The sequence below is a fragment of the Portunus trituberculatus genome, chromosome 39 (genome assembly GCF_017591435.1).
Source record: "Portunus trituberculatus isolate SZX2019 chromosome 39, ASM1759143v1, whole genome shotgun sequence".
Lineage (NCBI taxonomy): Eukaryota > Metazoa > Arthropoda > Malacostraca > Decapoda > Portunidae > Portunus > Portunus trituberculatus.
In genome coordinates this window covers 13,015,148-13,025,794 of record NC_059293.1, presented here as the reverse complement: position 1 = coordinate 13,025,794, position 10,647 = coordinate 13,015,148, and the positions used below count along the sequence as shown (strand labels likewise).

The 10,647-nt window shown below is 37.7% G+C and overlaps 2 long non-coding RNA genes across 2 annotated transcripts; one reads left to right on the top strand and one right to left on the bottom strand.

The window, feature by feature from the left end:
• The first annotated feature begins 596 nt into the window (after positions 1-596).
• On the top strand, positions 597-3,707 carry LOC123515699. The gene is made up of 3 exons (XR_006677970.1): positions 597-960; positions 1,421-1,537; positions 2,704-3,707. It is a non-coding gene; the product is annotated as an uncharacterized LOC123515699 (long non-coding RNA).
• A 64-nt stretch (positions 3,708-3,771) lies between these two features.
• LOC123515700 lies at positions 3,772-4,097 on the bottom strand. Its single transcript, XR_006677971.1, has 2 exons — positions 4,027-4,097; positions 3,772-3,857 (listed from the first exon to the last, which is right to left on the bottom strand). It is a non-coding gene; the product is annotated as an uncharacterized LOC123515700 (long non-coding RNA).
• Between the last annotated feature and the right edge of the window lie 6,550 nt (positions 4,098-10,647).

The window sequence follows — 10,647 nt, the reverse complement described above, 5'->3', positions numbered from 1 at the left end:
TGGTTTGATTGTTTTTATTCAATTTGTATTTCTTTTTGTTTTGTTTCCTTCATTCTTTTGTTATCTTGTTTCTTATATTTCAATTTTTTTCCCTTTACATTCTTATTTTCTTGATTTTATTAGTTTTTCCTATTGTTTCTTTCGTATTTCACTTGTATTTTCTCTTATTTTCTTATATTATGTTTGTCTTTATATTTCTTGTTTTCTTTATTTTCCTTTCCATTTCCTTGGATTTTCATGCCCTTGTATTCATTCTTTCTCCTTTCATCCTCCACTCCTCATCACCTCCCGCCATCTCTTTAGTCACCTTTTTTCCTTGACTTTCTATTATTCCTCTCTTTATTCTTGTTTCATTACTATTGTTTCTTTTCTTCTATTTGTTTTATACACCTCTTGCTCATCGCCTCCTGCCATTTCAACTAACACCTTAATCTCTTTCCTTCACACTTATCCCTCAAGAAACAGCCATTTCAACCTCACCTCCCATTCCATTCAACACCGTAACACCTTCAGTGGACACAAGGAAGCATTGCAACACACCTCTCCTGGACTGAGTGAGTTATGCAGTGTGGAGGTGTTGTTTCAATTGAATACTTCACTGAAGGTTACATGAGATTGTCCAAGATGGATACCATTATGGAAATGTAAATGGCGACCGTTAAAGTGAATAGTTAGTATGGTGCTTTGTTTGCGCTATCATGTGTGAAATTGCCGGTCTAATAATACGTAGGCAGAGAGAAATAAATGAGAAAATATCGGTTACATGGTTTAGTGAACAGTTAATCATTTGTTGCTAGCGTTCCTCATATAAAATGCAAGGTTGACGCCACTGATGTTCGTTTCGTTCAGTGAATCATTCGAAGCACCGAAACTGGCGAAAGAGTAGTCATCGTCTGGCTTGGTGAATCCTTGCTCTGTTACTGGTCTGCTGTCCGTGGTGGAGGAAGTGTAAGCGGGAAAGTGAGTGTCTTCTGGTTTCCTTAGTTGGGTATATGTAGTGTTGAGTGTTAACCCCTTCAGTATCATGACGCGTTTTCATATTCATATTATACAGCTTCAGAAACTCGTGTGGGGCTAGAAAATGAAGACTGTGGCCATTAATCTTCTGACCTCCAGACACTTTCTAATGTCAATAAAATTGTCAAATTGTAAACAAAACTAAATACAAAAAAAAATTTTCCAGTATAGAAGGGGTTAACATTCCGTGGTGTTGTGACGTTTCTGCCCACTGTGTCGTATACTGTCAACACACCACCAGGCAAAAAGGCCTAACTGTATGTCGTACCTCTTGACCTTAACTAGCATACGGCCTTAAGCGATACTGTTGCCAGTGTAGACGTCATTTTTGCGTGGTGTGTATTATTGTTGGTTTATTACCATGTTAAGAAATAACAATACATTTTTATGGTTGTTTTCGCAGGTAATCTGATTGGCAGTGGAAGGGAGCAGAGGAGGTTCATGGCTCCTCACCTCGGACTAACCCGTACTTGTCCGTGGCCTGGATTGAATGGCGTTTCTTGGCCCCTTAACTACAAGGGTACGTTGTGTAATTCTTACTCAACACGGTGTAAAATGCTTACAATGTAGACTGTTCAGGTGTCTTACTAAGCCTTTTCTTTCCTTGTATATTAGTAAAGAGGAGAATAAGAGCTGGACTTCAATATATTATGCTTAGTTGAGATTATCGTCTTTATAACTTTTTATGGTGATTTATCTATAATAAGGGTGAAGTGGTAGTGTCTACCATTCAGTCTGGTGATTGTGGTTAGTAGTTTTAGATGAATAATTAGCGTGTCTTGCCCTGATATATATATATATATATATATATATATATATATATATATATATATATATATATATAATAATTTATTTTTTTAATTTTTTATACTTATATTTGTTTTCCCACCTTTTCCCTTGGCTTAAGCTGCTACATTTCCTGAAGATAGTGAAGGCTGTAGCATGGAACACATGGAACTGGAGCTCGAGGTACAAGACAAGAGAGATGAAGTGATTAACAAGTTAGGGGAAACAAGTGATTAATGAGTTAGGGCAAAACAAATGCAAGTGGAACCATGCGTACTTTGGGGTCCGAGGGGTCTCCAAGCGCACGGGTTCGAATCCTGTCCATTGTCCGAGTGTAGGTTGGAGTTCCTTACTCGGGGCAACGGTTTCCTAGCGGGTGAGCTTTGAGATAGGAGGTACCCCAAAAAGTATCCCCTTTAGCTCAGAAGTTTCCGTGAAAAGCCCACATGGTATAAAAAAAAAAAAAAAAAAAAAAAAAAACTGTCCTGGAATGGATGATGATGGTGGTGGTGGTCTGTGTAGCGATTAATGAAAGGATCATTTGAGGCTGTAAAAGCATTTCTGGACATAATAGATTTAGGGACAATTAGAGTAGAGGATAATGTTTTTTTTTTTTTTTTTTAGTTGCCAGTCCAAAAGGTCTGGGTCCTGGAAAGATCTGGAGCCACCTGCATCAACAAAGGATAATGGAGGGAAGATATTGTGGGTGACATTTGCATTTTGTGATGAACCCATTTAAGGATTGAATGTTGGTCTAATTAATCAGTACGGTGGCAAAGGGGTGTGAAGTATTGTAGAGTTGTCAGTCATTTTTAACTTCAGCTGTTTTCACAAATGGTGGTGTAGGTTTTCCAAAAATGGTGTTCTAGATTTTAAAGTAATTGGTTTCTCTTTACCCAGGTCTGCATGTGTTGGATTGGTGCTGCCTCCAGTGTGTTGGTGCTGCTGCTTTGAAGATTCGTTGTTGCTGACATGCTTGTTGAATCTATACTTAATGTCATCCTTGTGTGTCAGACTTGTGGACTTGCTGTAATGCAGGTTAATAAGCTTCCAGTGTTAAGAGTTCTGAGGACTCCCAAATATATATATATATTTATTTTGTTTTTTTTTTTTATAAATTTTTCCAATTGTGGAAATGCTTTTCCTTGATCTCCGGAGAGTCTTTGAGGTATCAATAACTTATATCCATATCCAGAGTTTTATAAAGTACTAAAGTACACAAGTTCTGAGATTTTGACTAAATAACACTATAGCACAGCACTAACACACTTTAGCTGGTTTTCGTGTGTTAAACTTTTAAGTTTAAAGCTATAAACCCTACTACTATCCCAGCTTTAAAGTCAAAGTTTAAGAAGGCATAAAAGAAACCTATGCATAACCCTTTGTGGTTTGAAGTGGAAACTAAAGTATGGATAGTAGGTATGATACGTTGGGTATAGTCTGTAGAAACTGAAAATCCACGAAATGAATACTAAAGTATGGTATGGTAGGTATAGTCTGTGTAGTACTTTTCATGCAGGGTCTGTGGTAGTTCATGGCATGGAGTAGTTTCTTCAGTTTCCACTCTGTGCTGCCTTGCACCTTTACCCTTGCAAGGTATGTCTTACATGCAATGCAATGAACTACCACAGACCTTGCATTTAAAGTACTATACAGACTATACCTACCATACTCGTGAAAAAGACTATACCTTTCCTGCAATACCTTTCATGCAACACACTACGTTTCAACACAAGCAATACCTATTGTACCTTTACTATACCTTCCATGTATCTAAAAGGGCAAAGATCAGGAGTGCAGCCCAAAAGAAAACGCCTTAGTGAGCAGAGCCAAGATCTTGCAGACATGTACAAACTTTGACAAAAGCTACAGTACAGTCTGCAGGATGTCCCAGGATCGGGCACCCCGAGCTTTTTTTTTTTTGGTTTGGTTTCTTGCTTCAGCAGAGCTTCTGGCACTTGGTTTTTCTTTTTCAAGGATGCTATTAATAAGTTTCTTGGTAATGCTGTGACAATGTGGTAGTTGAGTGCTGGAATCTGACCTTCAGGAATGACCTGTCAGAGAACCTACATATGAAAATAGGATTACACATGCATATTTAGCTCTTTATACTACAAGCACAGAATCTGAACTAATGACAACCATGAGAGTGAATTATGTATAAGAACTGGTTACTATGTAATAAAGTAATACTCCACAAAATCAATGCTAACAGAAATCTACCTGCCATACTACTAGCTGGCCTATTTTCCACTTGTTTCTGAAGACATGTGGTGGTGGTGGTGTGGTTGGAGGAAAACCACACTGATGGTGTCCCTTGGGCCTCACAATCTAGTGGCATCCCTGTGGATCGAACATACTGGACATGAAAGGCTCTGGTAAGGCTTCTCAGTATATCATTACGTCATTGCATTATGACTCACTGACAATTCACTTTCTTACTGTTTACTCATGCCAATATAAAGGATTATCATACCCAGCAACTGACAAGACTCACAAAGACCATGAAGAGTCCAAAATTACTGCAAACTGAAAGGCTATTGCTATGTCATGTCTACCTAGATATTCTTCAAGCAATGTTCCTTTCTTCTCACTACTGCCACAGCTTGTCTTCTGCTATTAACACATTTTCAAGGAAAAAATGGAGTGTTAGGCCAATAATACCAGGGGCTAAAACACAAAATCATTGGACCAAATGACACCAATGAATGCCCAACCAACACTTCTGGTCCTAATGGTTCTTTCATTAGCTGTAACAAACTAAAGGAAAAATAGATTACCAACTTACTAGAGCCTTGTGCCCAAGCATTTGCAACATATCTATTTCACTGTGAGGGTATTTATCTTCTGACTGCACATGATACAAGCTGGCAAAACCAGTCTTTCAATGAGGATCCAGATGAGTTGGCAGCTAGGGAGGTATGATGAAAAGACTATGGATTACATCTGCCACTCCCTTGGATATACATTGAACACATCTTCCAAAAGGAAGGAGGGATCATTAGTATGGACACACATTACAGTTAATAAACTAATATTTGTTAAATAATATGTGTATCCTTTATTTTCTCCAGCAATGAAGGGACACAAAGAGACGTGTTAAAATGGCTATAACTTCTTTCATTGTTGAAATGTTACAGGCATATAACTTGATCAATAAACAAGCCACCTTCCTATAAAAATGCTGAATCATACAAAACCGACCTCCCTAATGATTCTTAATCTTAATAGTAGTAACACAAAAATTGTAAGGGGAACCAAGAATATAAATTAACAAAGAAAGCATTGATTTACATCTACACAGTAAAACAATTTTAAATGCATGAATTGGTCTTTATCATTGAAAAACAGTTTGGACTGAGTCACAGAGACATTTGTCTTCACTCATCTATTCCAAGTCCTCTTGAAGAAGAAGTGGTTCAATGCTTCCACCTCCACATAGAACTTGGGATGGGAATGTTAGCAAAGGTGTGCAAGTTTGGGAAATGTTGGAAGCTGTCACATGTTTGATTACTTTCATTCAACTTCTCAACTAGATAAAGGCAAAAGAACTGAAACGGCAAGCAAATTTTATGGCCAACTGTTTATGTCGTCTGGCTGGAGAGCTGGGAGCCTTGTGGCCAAACATCATCACAACCCAATCCAAACTGATTATTGTATATAACTTATATATATATATATATACTGTATTTGTATATGACAATCAGAGCAGGAGTGAATATGTAACTATGAGCAAAGATTATTTTCTAGGTATCTAACTTCCAAAGAAAATTATTCTTGCTTTGTGGTTAAGTTACATACTTTCACTCACAATTACATTAAACTTTTTAGAGGAAAAACTATTCTAAAAAATAGTATGTAATAGGAACAAATTCCATCTAAACAGCTACTGATGACTGATTTAATGCTCTTGAAAAGTTTTGATGCAGAGGAGCTGTTTGTTGAAGCCTCTCTGAGGGAAAGTTGCTGTTTTAGAAATGTAATGGCCACAATGTCTTGATGTGTCATATGTGTGAAACAATTTCCACAAGAGCTCTTTAACACACCACTTATATGTGGCTTGCCTTTTTCTCATGGATTACATTTCTCTGGACAGCCTCCCCTTCATTTTGTGCTTGCAAAAGGAATTGTGAGGGATCATTAGCTCACACACCTTGAATCATTAACTACATATCATTCACATGCTCTGAGTTCTTTATCCATTCACTTTATGAGACACAAACCTGTTCCTTTAAGAAAGTTCTGAGATACAGGCAGCTTCAAATCATTTAGCCATTATGTGATATGACAACTAGGCAAGTGATAGATATGCCACAGCACCAAGCAGTCCTTTGACATGGGAAAATATCTGGAAAAGATTTTTTCAGATTATTGCAGTAAAAGATCTGATCGAGAGTAAAGGCTGCTGGGTTGAGCTGAGAAGACAAATGTTTAAGTCAAGATGATAATTTTTGCTTCATGCTACTGCCTGTGTTTCTCAATCCTGAGACAAGGCACTTCTTGCACCACTGGAACTAACCTTGAAGACTGAGGGAGGCCATTCCATGGAATCCATCATAAAACTGGTTAAGAAAACATTTCAAAAGGCTCTTTTTGGTGCAGACTATTGACAGACAAAAACATTACTGAAACAACTGTTAGTTCTGGCTGGTTTTGCAATCACTTTCCAGACACATGTAAGTCAAGTACAAACTCATGGAACATTCAGGCAGCTTAGACACCCTAAAGGCAATGATTTGTAGAGTTGTTAATTCATAACACTTCCCTCAATTAAGAGCAATAGGAAAGAATGAGTCACTGGCTGAGATGTAACCAGTAGATAAAAAGAAAAGTTAAGCATGCTGCTTAGTTCTTGAGACTGTGTTTGCAAAGCTAAATTTTCACATCACAGAACCTTTGAGTGAGGCCTACTGCAAAATCATAATTTATGGGAAGAAAACACCTCTGGAACAAGAATTTCAATCTCCATTACTGCAGACACCCCCAAATCTTGGGTGGCATCAGGATAAAACCACTTCCCAGCGATCCGTGGGAGTACACACAATGGCAAGATGGAGGTGCTTCATGATTCACCCCACGGTCCCCTCAAGCGCCTAACTTGCTAAAATACACAGCATAAATCACAGAATACTGGAAGAAGGCAACATCATATACAACTATGGCATGACAATGAGAACTGGTGGCAGATACAAAACCTCTAAAAGGAGTCATTCCAAACATTCTGGAGAAACAGAAGGTACTGTAGAACTGATTGCTCAGGACAAGTCACTGTGCACCATCAGGCAGTCACTGATCCACATCATAATTTAATAAGAAGGTGCCATCCATGAAACAGTCAGGTTCTGGGCTGGCAGCCACTACACGAACAAGAGACCATAAACTTGGCAGCCAATTGCACAACAAGCACAGCAACATGCTGCAGTGCTGTGATGAGCAGTGCCCATCTTTCATAATTCCTTACTGGGCTGTATTTTGCCCACCAATGAATATGATGGCTTTTCATCCCATGGGTCTGAAGCTCCTAACAGACATATTCAAACTCTGAGAGCAAAAATCAATGCAGGGGTATTCATGTTGTTATGGTATTAGGCACTTCAAACTCAGGCAAACCTCACTGCTTCTCAAAATGAATATCAACTGACTACAGTATTCTAACATGCATTGAGCAGAACAAATCTGTGTGAGATGGGAGAGAAAATGTGGTTTAACTATTCTAAATAATGAAGCATGTAAAAATTTTTGAGGAAAACATTCCACCTGAATTTTGGAGTTTCCTTTAAGCCTCTAGAAAATAAAAGCCAATTCTTGGAAATGGAAAGGGCTGTAATAAGATATAGTTCAAATTCAAATATGATGCAGTAATTAGAAACAAAAAGGCTTGAAGATATTCATTCATAAAAAGTAACAAAGTGTACCCTAAAGTTTGTATAACAGTGCCTGTGTGTGCCCTTTAGGTGACATGACAGGGAGTGAAGTTTGATGGGTGGCAGTGGGTGGTGTGGGACTCAGGAATAACACAGAGTTGTACACACTAGTCTCCTTATGGTTAGTTTTAGTTCTAAGGGTGTTTCTCATTAAACACTTGTGTTTTGTGGGCATCTTCCAGGCTGGTGGATCAGAGAAAGCAACAAGGAAAACCTCATGTTTATGATGGCAAAGTTGTCTTTTTAGTGTCAAAAGGAGTAATGCATAAAAAAAAAGGCTCAAATATTCTTACAAGGTTTTTCAAGTGGAACAAGTCCAGCCCATAAAATAGATAGCTTTAAAGTTGATGTAAAGTTAATGAGGACAGGTTGATCTCACAGCTCTAGATAATAATATTGAGACAAAAAACACCATTTTATTTGAGATTTTGTTTGGAAATCCACAAAATTAAATGCCTACTTAACACCCAAACAAAACACAACCACAACAAACCAACAAAATTTGTTGATCCCACAACTTTCAACCTCAAATTTTGCACATTCATTTTTCTAAAAGAAAATCGCCTAAAAATTTTTCAAACTTTATTTTTGAACAAAAAATTAATTCTATTGTTTTCTCCTCCAATGGAATTCTGGAGCCCCAACCAATTTAATGGCCTAAATTCCCCCCGCTCAGGTGGGAAAAGGCAAGCAAATTATTTTCTCCGGTGTTCACAACCTCTGATGTTTAACCGGATGAAACATGCAGCTAATACAAGTTACATAAAAGTTCAGGTATACATTTTGTGAAAAAAGAAAATAAAGGAAGGCCCATTTAATATATTCAATTTATTTCCATTGTTTGTTTATGTTAGTTAATCCATCATTTCCTTGGTATAAAAACGATAGGCCCACTTCTTTCCTCTTCCCCAACCCAAAAAAATGCCTTGGTAAACTTATGCCACAACCAAACCAAACACAAATAACAACACCAACCACACCAACACACATGACACAAACCTTAAGAGCAGTGAGTTTGTGCATTATATAATTTTCACATTTTTCAAACAGGCTGGATTATGCCTACTAATCTGGATTTACTTTAGCAGTACCACTACACAGGCATTTGGAGGTGGAGGAATGATGTTGACCTAAAGTAACTTCATTACTTCCAGCACCTCCTGGCTCAAAGTAACACACTAATGCCTTGGTTTTGCCAGACAATAAGAGTGTGTGCGTGCTCATGGCTGCATATGCTATTGAACATTCACAAATACAACGGATACAAAACATAATGCAGATTGGCCATAAGTGTGTGTGTGTGTGGTGTGTGTGTGTGTGTGTGTGTGTGTGTGTGTGTGTGTGTGTGTGTGTGTGTGTGTGTGTGTGTGTGTGTGTGTGTGTTTTTTTAATTACTCATATTAATATGTGCTTTCTTTTTATCATTTGGTGCATGTGTGCATGGTGTGCATGTACAAACCATTGTCCTCAAGGCTTTTCATTCATTCATTCATTTGCACACAAACACACACACTATTTTGTCTTGGCTTATCTAATGCTTTGATTTCCTTCTCAGCGGCGTCAAGGTAGCTGGTTCCGTCAGGGCTGTCCCATTCTTGTTGGCTCCCTGTATGAAGAGGCAACGGGTCTAACACTATGTAAAGGAAATAACTATAATTGTTTTCATATCATGCTTTTGGCTAGCTTTTTTGGGGGGGGGGGGGGGAGAGAGAGAGAGAGAGAGACTCACCGCCTCTGAGGACTTTCACACACTGAGTATGGCCCTCCCAGATGGCTGCCAGGAGAGCAGTGATGCCATGCTTGTCTGTGGACTAGGAGGAAAGAAAAAGATTAAGTGACAATATTAACAAAGTGAGATGGGAAAGATGAAACTTAAAGATATCATAAAGAAGCAAATACTAGAATAAAGATATCAAAATAATCAGGAAGAGATGAAACAATAAACATAAATAATGGATTAACTCCTATGCTGTACAATTAACAATCTATCCCATGTCTGACAAAGGACACACCTCCACATTGGCCCCTTTCTCCGCGGTATTTGATAATCTCCAGCTGTCCATAGTCTGAGGCCAGGCACAGTGGTCCGCCCCTCAATAGGTTGCGCCTTGCCCTGCAGTGGGAAAAGTAACAATTATAATTATCTTCCTTTAAGGGCCGGTGGTACAGGAAACCATCGTGCTTTGGGGTGAGGGGTTTGGCGCATGGGTTGAATCCTGTCCATGGTCCAGTGTAGGTTGGGCTTCCTCAAACGGGCAATGGTTTCCTTGGGTGGGCTTTGAGATGGTGACAAAAAGTATTCCTTTAGCCCATAAATTCCCATGAAAAACAACATGGTATATATATATATATATATATATATATATATATATATATATATATATATATTATTATATATATCATATATATATATATATATATATATATATATATATTATATATATATATATATATATATATATATATTATATATATATATATTATATTATTATATATATATTATATATATATACAAGTTCACCTGTAGTGACTAGATGCCCACTTGTGACAGATAAAAGTTACTGATGTCTTATTAAGCCTGTCAGCACCATGACTCATTTGCATATTTATTCTGCTTACTATTTGGCAATTCTATACAACTTCAGAAACTTATGTCGTGGTTAAAATAATGAAAATTCTGGACCATTAATCTTCTGACCTCCACAGACCCTTCCTAATGTCAATAAAATGGTCAAATCGTACACAAATCTCAAGGTAAAAATGTGTCCCAATATTGAAGGGGTTAATGTTTTCCTTGGGTCAAACTGCCTTGTTAGTACTGATTCATTTATAGAAAGAATACTACCCAACTCTAAACTAATCTATACAATATTCTAGTACTGTATACAGCATATATTGTACTGAAGGAATAAAAGTAAGT